The sequence below is a fragment of the Sarcophilus harrisii genome, chromosome 3 (assembly GCF_902635505.1).
Source record: "Sarcophilus harrisii chromosome 3, mSarHar1.11, whole genome shotgun sequence".
NCBI lineage: Eukaryota > Metazoa > Chordata > Mammalia > Dasyuromorphia > Dasyuridae > Sarcophilus > Sarcophilus harrisii.
In genome coordinates this window covers 438,229,641-438,241,843 of record NC_045428.1, presented here as the reverse complement: position 1 = coordinate 438,241,843, position 12,203 = coordinate 438,229,641, and the positions used below count along the sequence as shown (strand labels likewise).

At 34.3% G+C, this 12,203-nt stretch overlaps 1 long non-coding RNA gene across 1 annotated transcript in view; it reads left to right on the top strand.

Moving 5' to 3' along the window:
- LOC116422093 overlaps positions 1–11,603 on the top strand; it is a 33,193-nt gene extending 21,590 nt beyond the window's left edge. The window contains exon 3 of the long non-coding RNA XR_004232680.1: positions 11,523–11,603. This is a non-coding gene — a long non-coding RNA (uncharacterized LOC116422093). The remainder of the gene's footprint in view (positions 1–11,522) is intronic.
- Positions 11,604–12,203: the final 600 nt, after the last annotated feature.

The window sequence follows — 12,203 nt, the reverse complement described above, 5'->3', positions numbered from 1 at the left end:
GAACAATCCCTTCTGTTCTTTAAGCCATGGCTATTACTTTAACATCCAATTGGCAGCAGGTTAAAAAAAATAGGTATGAAAAGTAGAAAAATAAATTATTGAGTAGGTGTTCTTAGAAGGATTATTGGGAAAGTATACTTCAAATACAAGTCATAAGAGAGGAATAAACTGCAGATATGATGAGAAAGCAGGTTAATGAGAGATCAGATGGGAAAGAGGGCAAGCTTAACATTGGAGATGTAATTAGGATCACACATAAAGTGATAAAGGAGGATGATCAAGAAAGAATAGCCAGGAGAAGCAGAAGTAGTGATACACAGCCTCAGACTTCTATTAACAATAGAATATTAAGGACATAACTAAACAAAATAGAAATTTATTAACATTTTAACCAATGTTCTGAATAATGGCATATGAAGAAAGCTCTTTAAAACACCACTTCCCTCGATGTAAGCCAGATGCTGATCTAGTCAAACTTGTTTCCTTAGAAACAAGGAATCCTCACTCTCATAGTTTTCATTTCCACCTCTTTGTCTTTGTTCTTGGTATTTATTCATCTTAGAATCAATTTCCTAACTTCTTTTCACCTAGCATAATCTTACTTGTCCTTTAAGACTTGGTTCAATATCCATGTATTCCATGAAAATCTTCTCTCACAATATATCTATTTTTCCTTTCACTGGAGAGATTCATTTTTGTTTTTACCACAATAATTATTGTTTATACCACATAACTTAGTCCTTGATTAAATAAACAACCTGCCAGTATTGCATTCTCTCTTTAGTGTACTTACCTCACAGAATGCTTGTGAAAACCAAATAAGACAATGTCTATAAAGTATTGTACATACCCTAAAGCATTATATGAATGCTATATAAAAAGTATTATTATTTAATAAGTTGTGTATGAATTTAAGGGTTTTTTTTTTTTCTGAAAAAGACTGTAAAATTATTGCATTTATTTCCCCTCTCTAACCCATTTCCTAAATGGCTATCAAATTGTGACCATGTCCTTTCCTAATCAAAAAGGAACAATGACTCCCTACTGCATCTAATATAAAACACAAACAGCTTTGCTTAACATTTAAAGCCTTTCTACAAAACTGTGCATATCCTTTGACCCAGCAATGCTGCTCCTAGATTTGTGTCCTAAAAAGTGTAAAGAAAAGGGGAAAGGACCTAGTCATACAAAAATATTTATACAATTCTTTTTGTAATGACAAAAATTGGGAATTTAGGGGAGAGGAGTTTGTTCACCAAGTGACTAATATCTCAACAAGTTGTGGTATATGATTACACTGGAATACTATTTTATTTTAACTGTATTGTAATTATATTCTGCTTCTGTGATAGAATACTACTGTGCTATAAGAAATGATCAGAATGTTTTCAGAAAAAACATAGGAAGAGATATGAAATAATGCAAAAAGAATTGGGCAGAACCATTGTACTTAGTAATAGAAATAACATAAGGATGATCAACTGTGAAAGAATTAGCCACCCTGATCAAGATAATGATCTAAGATAATTTCAAAATACCCATGTTGAAAAATGTTATCCACCTCCAAGGAGAGAACTGATGCACTTTAAATGCAGATTAAAACATATATTAACACTTTATTTTTCTTGGGTTTATATATGTATTTTTTTGCAACATGGCTAATGTTTCACATGATTTCACTTGTATAATCAATATCATATTGCCCGCCTTCTCAAGGAATGGGGGAGAAGCAGGATGAGGAAGAGGATTTGGAACTCAATATTTTTAAAATATGAATGTCACACATTTTTACATGTAAGAGAAATATTTCACTAAATAAAAATACACTAAGAACAAACCAACAAAAAATTCATAATTTGGCTCTAGTCTATTTTTCCAAATTTATCATATCCCTCACAGACTTTATATTCCAGCTAAACTGGCCAAGTTGTTATTTTCTCTGTACACAAAATTCCATCTCCATTTTTCATGCCTTTGCTTCCTTTTCCCTAGTGAAAGAGGTGGAGCTGGATCTCACCAAGGCCTTGCCTAAATCACCTATGCCTTAGTTAATTCTCTTTTCCTTTCTTACACAGGCGTCTGTAGATCTAATTAGCTATATCCTGTTATGACAACTAGCTACTTTTAGCCTAGGGGCAACATAATAGCCTTGCATTCTCATGGAATTTTCTCTTTTATTTTATGAAGTTTATATAAAATGAAAAATTACTGGTATGATCACACTGAGAGAATGTGAAACCTTTTGGAGCCTGGGTTTTTGCAGATCAAAGGGGACATGGTTTTTGTGATTTTACACAATTTTTACAGAGTTCACTTGGGTCATTTTCTGTGATTATTTTACACAAATTTTACAGAGTTCACTTGTATCACTTTGAGGTCAGTAACAATCTTCTTTCTCATAAATTACATAGCATTGGCGTTGAAGGAATGCAGGGGGCCACCATTATAATACATTTATTATATAATATTTTGCAATGAGATCTTCTGTGTTTGTATCTTCCTCTTTCTAGAATATAAGTTCCAAGAGACCAAAAACTATCTTTTAAAAACTTTTTATTCCCATTAGCTGCTAATTCAGTGTTCTATGTTGTTAGAATTGTATTTGTGCTAACTTCCTAGGCATGTTGAAAAGATGACTCTATACTTCAAGGATCAATAGTTTTATTGATTTGGGCATTCTATCCATTAATGTTGATGGTACCCCCTGTGACCAAAAAGGAGAAGTGGGGGTGGCAGTGTGGAGAAATCATCTTTTGTCAATGACAAAATTTAGCTAGACTAATTGCAAAATGATGCATATACAGTTTGCTCCTGGGCTCACCCTTAAAACTTCTGTGGCTTGGTAATGATGAGGTTTAGATTTGGGGTACCCAAATGAAATTAGGGTTTCTGGTGGTCATTGAGTTAAATGAGGTCTAGTGGCAGTGCAAGGGTAGGGAGTTTTGGGGAACTCCCTTCTGGCAGTGCAAGAGGCTCCCTGTAAAGGAATTTACAGACCTGAAAACCTAGATTGATAAAAGAGGTTTATTATGGGGATTGGAAGTAAAGTTAAAGTCTAGTTAAGAAAATAGGTGAGGGTAAAGAGAAGATAGCACTGGAAACAGTATTCCAGTATACCAAGAGACCTTTGGCATGACAAGCATAGGGCTGGCATGTTTCAAACCTCTGCAAAGAGAATATTTTAGTTTGGCTCTTTTTATAATGAGAGATTTAGCTAAAGGGGGCCCATGGATGGAGTCCCAAGTTGGCTCAGATCCAGTGGAGGCTAAGCCTGGATTTCCTATTGGAATTCAAAGGGGTGCTTTTGAGCAGGATTTGTGATTCAAAGGTCCTAGCTTCCTGAATTGATAATGCATCAGCCAGGAGGGGTTGGGAATCAGAAAGGAATAAATCAATCTGAAAGGAATAGTTTCTTAAAGGGACCACAACCCGCTTCAGTGGGACCTGCTAGAGTTTGTGCCTCATTTCTATTATGTTCAGAAATCCAGAGTAATTCATATGCTACCATGACATGATAAAAATTGAAGTGTCCACTTTTAAAAATAAGAGAAATAATTATACATTTGTTTCTGTAAACAGATAAATGCTATGCATATTTGAAACATGTTATTAATGTGGAGTCAGGAAGACTTGGGTTTAAATCCAGCCTAAAATTCTTACAAGTTGTATGACTCTGTCTCAGATACTCATCTATAAAACGGAGAAGAAAATGGCAAACCACTCTAACATCTTTGCCAGAAAAATCTAATTGGGGTTATGAAGAGTCAAACACAACTGAAAAGACAAAACAACAACAACATTACTTATAATATTTTATTTTGTTTTTATATAATATTAATCTCAGATTTATACAGATAGTCAATGAGTTGGACCCAGAAATGAATAGTAAAAAAAAAAAAAAATGCAATCTTCTCTTCTTTCTTTTCTTTCTTTCCTTGCCCTCCTTTCCTTTTTCCTTCCCTTTCCTCCACTTCCCTGTGTGCTCTCTCTCTTCTCTCTCTCTTTTCTCTCTCTCTCTCTCTCTATCTCTCTTTTCTCTCTCTCTCTCTCTCTTTCTCTCTGTCTCTGTCTCTGTGTGTTTCTCTTCTCTCTCTTTCAGTTTTCTCACCTATGATATAGAGGGATTATATTATCTGGATCTTGAAATCTTATGATCTGGCAAATATTGAAGGGCTAGTTCCTAGTAGATGTTCAATATATGTTTGCTGAGTAAACCACAAACATTTGGATTGGAAAAAAGCATTAGCTCTTGAGTCATAGGTTGTTGGTCTTATTGTTTTTAGTTGTTTTTAGTCATGTCCAATTCTGTGACACAATCTGGAGTTTTCTTGGCAAAGACAGAATGGTTGGCCATTTTCATCTCTCTCCTCCCCTTCTCTCTCCTCTCCTCTCCTCCTCTTACCTATCCTCTTCTCTCCTGTTTTATTCTTTTCTCTCTTCTCCTCTTCTCTTCTGTTTTCTCTTCTCCTCTCCTGTCTTGTCCTTTCCTGTCTTCTCCTCTTTTCTCCTCTCCTCTTCTCTTCTCTCCTCTCCTCTCCTCTCTTCTCTCCTCTCCTCTTCTTCAATTAATATTAGAGCAGTAATTCCGGCTAATATGATATTGGGATGATAATGATTGGCACTTGTAATAGATATTGGGGAGAACATATCAGAAGAGGGATTGAAAGAAAGAAAACTAAAAAAAGATACCCCTATCTTTTAGAGATACTTCCAGAACTTTGAGAAGAGTAATAACCAAGCTCCAGAGATCTGATCTTCTAGGCAAATTATGGGTTGAAAAGGTGAGGACCAAATCCTATCTTCATAATATTAAAAATGTGAGGTTCTGATATATATCTCTTCATCATCCCTTATGCCACTTGCATTTCATTCTTGGAGATTATACCATTTCAAGGTTCATAGCCATCTATTATTATGAAGAGAATGTATTAAAAATGTTTAATGAATGCTTGTTAATTTATTACTGGTGAGGAGAATAACATAAATGGATGAAAGCTCATGTGTGTCCTGCTTTCTAGAGCTCCCAAGTTGGGGTGACAAAACGTACTGTTGCTTTCTAGAGTCCCCACACTGGGGTGATTAAATATACCTTCTTAGTGGAGAAGTGATGAGGCAGGACTCCTGAGGACGATAGAAAAATGGAGTTCCTTTATTTCAAGGGCTTTCCCCTTTTTATAATGTAACAAAAACAACACTGAGCATGTGGGACCACATAACAACTTGCTATTGTATGTAGTTTGCCACATGGTATAACTTCCACTTGTTATCACTCTGCTTCAATCTCAACACAGGTTGTCACTTCCCCCGACTTCTCAGGAAGACCAAGAGCCCTTAGGGGAGATGGGAAGCCAAACTAGACATTGTTAACAGGTTCCCTCTGGGCTGAAAGTTTTTATGGCTCATCCAGAGTTTCTCCACTGACTGTGACCCTCTACACTCATGGATTTTTCAAAGAATTTATAATTTATAAAACTCATTTATCATGACAACCCTGTGAAATAGGTAGTACATTTTGAATATCCTTGTTTTACAGATAAGAAAGTTGAGATACATAGTATCCAATACTTGAATCAAAGTCCTATGCTTCCAAATTCAGGGCTATTACCATTCTATAATGACTGCATATATAAGATGTGAGAAGAGAATGAATGTGAGACACAGTTATCCCTTATTTCTCAAAAAAGTCATCAGGTACTACTTTCTAAAGATAAAGAAGACAATGAAATACTGTTGCTTGAGTTGTCATCAGCTGTAACTCACAGATATTATCATAAAAATTCATTTATTATGAATTTCATTTTTCACAGTCCTCTAACTTCTTTAGATGTTCACAGTATAAAAGAGATAACATTGTTGAAGAGTGCTGTGCAAAAAATATACAGAGAATCAGACTGCATAAAGATAAACAAATAAATAAAAACAAACTACCTCCCTAATTACCTGAGGATACATCTGCAAGAATATAAAAAATCTCCAAATATATCAGAATAAAATTTATGCACAAAGAGGATTTGTGGCCAACACAAAATTCTTCTGATAGCTAACCATCTTTCTTTTTCAAATCTCTCCCCTTTTAAGGAATCTTAAAATTTTCCAGATTACATGACATTACATTATGTGTCTCTATTCTGTGTTCATCTTTCTTTAAAATCTGCTAATGTTTCTACAGAATGCTACTCTGAAGTCATATGGAGATGACATTGATTTCTCCAAGAATATGTCATTGTATAGTATAAGTTTTGACAGGTTCTACCTCATCAGAAAGGCTTTCAGCATCAATCCAGCAACGAATTCAGGCTGCTTTCTGAGAACTAGGTCAGCTGGTGAGAGGCTCATCACTAGTAGACTTGCCAGTGGGTGATGAATTCTTTGGCCATGGCAACACATGAAACAAGGAAAAGTACAAAATGTTTCTCAGGTTCCTTTGCTTTTGTATTTTTAATTATAATGGCTGATAGTTATATAGCACTTACTATGTGCCAGGCACTGTGCTAAGAGCTTTAAAAGTATTATCTATATTATTTCATAATCACAACAACCTTGGCAGGTAGGTACTACTATTATTTTCTTATTTGCAAATGAAGAAATGGGGACAAAATGGATTTAAGTAATTAAGCTCAGGTCTTTCTGACTCCAGGTCCAGCACTCTATCCCCTGAGCCACTTGGCAATGACGGCAGAAAAGTAGTAGAAATGGAGGCAGAAAGTGCTAAGAATTATACCATTTTTAGACTGCAAATATTAACTTAGCTTAAATAGTCTAAATGTGAATTCTTGTTCAATGACAAATTAATGGATATACCAATGGAGGAACTAAATCATATAAGTCTAGACATTCATGATTTAATTTTTTTTTTTAAAAAAAGGAAAAACAAAAGAAGCTACAGCTGCTACATAAAGGATGGTTCACAAGGAGAAGCAAAGAAATGAGCTGGCCAAGTTATTTTTTTCATTTGCCCCATAGCAATCAAAAACAGCATTTCCTGAGATAAATGGCCATTTGTATGGTAGTGTTCATGATAAGTATTTGCAAAAAAAACTCACCTAGGAGACAATTGCAGTTTATGAATAAATATACTTTGTTGCAGAGGTTAGAGATTTAGGCAAGTTTTATAAAGACATCTCCAAATTTAATGATCAACACTTTGAATCTCAATTACTTCAATACAAAAGTGTTGATGCAGAAGATATTGAGAACTAATTAGAAAACATGAATAAAGAACCAGGAATGAAAGGAGTCAAAGACTTGTAGATTGCAGAGAAACTTCATGCCTCTACATGAATAAATGGATGAAGGAATGAATAAAAAAGCATTTATTGAACATTTACTGTGTACCAAGCACCAAGCATACTTAAAAAGTTTACAATCTAAAAGGCTTTAGAAAGCAACATACATAAGGGAGTAGTAGCCAGAGAGGGGTATTTTGATCCAGAAAGTTACAAGAATGGTGAGTGAGACTACAGAAAAACAATTTGACATACCATAATATAATTGATTTGATCATTATTCCAGAGCCTGTAGAGTAGGAGGAGTAAGAGTCAGATGACCTAGAAGAGTCTAGAAAATGGCCTGGAAATGAGGGAAATATGTCTGAAACCTGCCTGAGAGGGACAAGTGAGATATTCTTACCAAAGCAAAAGATTCTTACAATAGAAGTTACATTATGAATTTTCTCTTGAAGTAAAAATTTCAAAGGCATTAGACATATATAGTGACAAATAATATCACCAAAAAATGAAAATGATTATATTTTAATGGAAAAGTAAAGACTCATTATTGATATTGGAATCATTCCTGAATCAAGTCAAGTTAACAAGCATTTATTAAATGATTATTACATGACAGGCACCAGGTTAAGCACAGAGAATACAAATGCAAACAAAAAAGAAATGAAAATCCTGTCCTCAAGGAGCTTATTTTCTTATGGGAAAGACAATCCATAAAAGGAAGCTAAAAAAGGGAGGAGAAGATAAAAATCGAAAAAAAGCACAGCCTAGTGGGGAAGGAAGAGATGCCTATCCTTGGGTACCTTTCTTAAATGGCAATTCTGGGTGAAGCTCTTCATTCTTCAATCAGAGCTCAAATTATTGACCTCAAGACCAACAGTTATTTATAAGATGTGAATTCTTGGGCTGAAGTGATCTTGCTGAATGAAAAGGTCTTTATCTGTATATAGTTAGACCCACTAAATTGTCAGTGCAAAGAAAAGAATTAGTATAAAACTAAAAGAAATGGAAATTTAAAAATATATCTATATATGCATTTGAGACAAATTCAAACAAACAACCAATTATTACAATAAGGAGACCAAAAAAGCCAAACAGTATCTTATTCAGCTATCAAGATAATGTAGTGGAACATGGCAGCCCCTTAAAAGAAATATCAATTTAGAATAAAAACTTTTTTATTTAATAAAACTCATGAAATAATGAAGAGTTAAAAGAACAGAACAAAGAGAACATTGTGCACAGTAACAGCAATATTACTCTAAGAACAACTTTGAACAACTAAATCATTTTGAGTATAATGAACACATAACTACAAAGGACCTATGAAGGAAGATGCATCCATTTCCAGAAAAAAAAAACCTGATAAACAGAAGTATGATTGTATGAAGTATATGAAGTGTATGTTACATATATACACATATTTGTGTCTAATGGTAACCTTCTCTAGGGTAAGGTGGGCAAAGAAGGAGAAAAAACAACTGCACAATCGAGAACAAAAGAAAACTCAGAAGGAATCACAGAAAAGCAGAGTAGCTTTGAAAATGATGTATGGTGTTTATTACATAGTTTTTTAAAAAGGCAAATAGTGCAAAATGAAAATTCATGGTTTTATAATGAACCCTCTTTTTATATTATGCTGTGTAGATAGAAATGTTCTTTCTTTCTATTTTTATATTGAAGTTCAAAGTGACTAAAAATTTTTTAAAATACATTTTATTTAATTCTTTTATTTTGCCAAGAAGGGTGATAGGAGATTTTGAGAAATATTCTCTCATAAGCAGAGAGAAACAATGAAGGATAAAACAGGTTTAAAAAAAGATTGACAAGAGACCCAATATTTCTTGTTCTGATTTCAACTCCTTCCCTCAATTCTAATTTGACTGCAGACCCCTTTACTATTTCCATCTGCCACATTCTATAACAGCTTGTTATGCACATTCTACAGAACCATAACTGTCTCTTCTGAGAGAATTTTTTTTTTTTTACTAGCACTGCATCCCCATTTCCAAGGTATTGGTTTTATGGGAAGGACACAACTGAGAGATGTGCTATTCAGAATATTCAAGGGAATATTAATAAAAAGAGTTGCACCCTGAAAGAATGAAGTCTATTTTAGATAATTGTGAGGAGACAAGGAAGAAAGTCACAATCAGGTTATAAGTCAACAAGCATTTATTAAATACTTATTGTGCTGCATTCATTTTGGATTTCTTTAACTTCTCTTCTATGCTCCTCATCTAGTACCTCTTCCCTTTTCAGCTTTTCTTTATTAGATTTTAAGGTCCTTGAGGACAGTGACTGTCTTTTTCATTGTATCCTCAGCATCTAGCAGTGACTACAAGCATATAATTGGCACTTAAGTGTTTATTGACTTGACATTTACTAGGCACCATGCTAAGCTTTGGGGTTACAAAGAAATGTTCTGTCTTCTTCCCTCTTGAACCTCAAGAAATTTTAACTGCATCTTTTTTTTACTTTAGACCTATCTTCCTGGGAATAGATATACATTGGTGAAGTAGGCAACCACCTGCTTATTTGGCATTAAGATCTAGGGAGAACTACGAATATGTATGTGTACATACATATATGTCCATAGGCAAACTTTTATGGATTATGTCATGTATATAATCTCACCTATACTTTGATTTTGTTCACATATTGAGATTTGGGTCTGTTTAGGTCATCTGCTTTCCTGAGTGCTCTCTTTTCTCATATTGATAACACTGTGGGGTTCAGAACTGTGCCATTTATCTACTCTCCTAAGAAATTTAGTTCCTCCACTGCCCTGCCATTATAATGCCTATAATTTAATTATTAGATACTCATTCCCTAGTGAAAATATTTCCCTCTATTTAACAATAAATATTGCTTAGGAGTAGCACATTGATATTCACACTTTGGTATAAATTAATTTACCAGTTATTAGAATCATAGTATAATAGATTTAGTGCTGGAAGTAGCTTAAAAAATGTTATCAGTTGTATTAAGGTAAATGAAGAAAGTGGAGATAAGAAGACTCTTTAAAAGTGAGGGGTGGTTAAGTGGAGAAGAGCATGCTAAAGACAACCTTTTCAATTTAGAAATTAGAGCTAGCCTAGCTATCTACTCTTCCATTCTATAGTTAAGGAATACATCAAGTCATTTTTGCTGGAATCTTCAAAGTGGTAATTGAGTCTTCCTTATATACTGGAAACATTTAGTTGGGTAATTTCATAATTAGAATGACTTGGTTATATCAGATTGGCTAGTAAGCAATTCCAGGTCATGGTAAGAGCAAACCTTGAAATAAAATACCTTTTCCCTATTTTTGATCAAGAGATGGTAAAATGCTGTGAAGGAAAGAAAATAATTTTAGAACTGATTGAAAGTATTTTCATTATAGTGAGAATCATTTTTCAGGAACAAGTCACATAGCAGCAATGTGTTTCTAATTAATTACTGATGCCCTTTATTCATTCAATTACTAACCTCAGTTTTCCAATGTTCTATTTTCAGAGAAGAATGAGTTTCAATTTTTTTCATTTTCTATAATTTTAGTATCTTTCATCATGATTTCAGAAACATATTCATTATTTTCATTGAGCCTTCAGGATGTTACTGTATAATGAAATTCAACTTCGAATAGCATCTTTCCCATGAATTTCACACCAAGTTGCTTCTTTTGGAACAAGACAATAGCTAAAGGGAGGACAAATTTAAATAGTCTAGACAAGGAAGAAAAGATCTATTTTTCCACTGAGATTTTATTAGAGATGTTTGAGAGCTTGTGCTAAACTCTGCCAGAAAAGAGGAGTATTTGTCAGAATCTCCTCTCTTTATCCTTGAATCTTTTCCCTTGAGAATATGTATGTGTACAAACATATATGTCCATAAGCAAACTTTTATGGATTATGTCATGTATGTAATCACACCTATACTCTTATTTTGTTCACATATTGAGATTTGGGTCTGTTTAGGTCATCTGCTTTCCTGAGTACTCCCTTTTCTCATATTAATAACATTGTGGGGTTCAGAACTGTGCCATTTAAATATCTATGACGATTCTCTCACAAATTTCCCCAGAAAACTGTAATTGCTCTGAAGGTAGGGCAATGGTATTGACATTCAGTCTCTCAGGCTACTTCTAGGTCCTTCACTCTCTCTAAATCAAGGTTCACCCTAGGGCAAAATCCACCCCTTTGGGGTTTCACATCTCTATTCACTCGGGAATGACTCATAGAACTTCCCACAGTCTCTCATCATAAACTTTCACTAACTTAGTCACTGCTACTATTTATTATCTCTCTCTTTAAGGGGAAGGATGCAACTAATGGAGGGAGAAGCTCAACTCCTTGCCTGCTTGTCAGAGAATTGTTGGATGATGCAGAGGTATGATGAAAAATAAAATTCACAGAGCCAGCCACTAAAGAGACAAAGCTAAGGACTGAGGATACAAATAAAGAAAACAAAATAAAACAAAAAGCTGTCCCAACTCTCAAGAAACTCACAATCTAATAGGGAGTAGTCCCACAAACTGCTTCCTCCCAGCAGGGTATAACTATAGTTAGTTACTTTGTATTTTTATAGATAGCATTTCTTTTGTGTGGAGATAAAAGTAGCTGTCCAAAACCTAGTATGTGTTTCCTTTGCCTTTTGGGTAATACTTAACTTTAATTGGGTAAGTAGGCAGCACAGTGGTTACAATGCCAGTCCTAAAGTCAGAAAGGTCTGAATTCAAATCCATTATCAAATACACATTGGCTATGTAATCCTGGGCAAGTCACTTAACTGTGTTCACCTTAGCTTCTTCATCTACAACAACTGGAGAACTACACCAATAACTTAAATTCTCAGGGATTGTGGTATTTTTCACTTTGTAGCTATACCGATTCATGAAACAATATTTTACTACCATTATTCTTCTTCCAGTAAGTCAGAAGTTATCTGTAAAAAATAGTTTTGTAATAATTTCATTTATGTAATTTGAAAGCACAA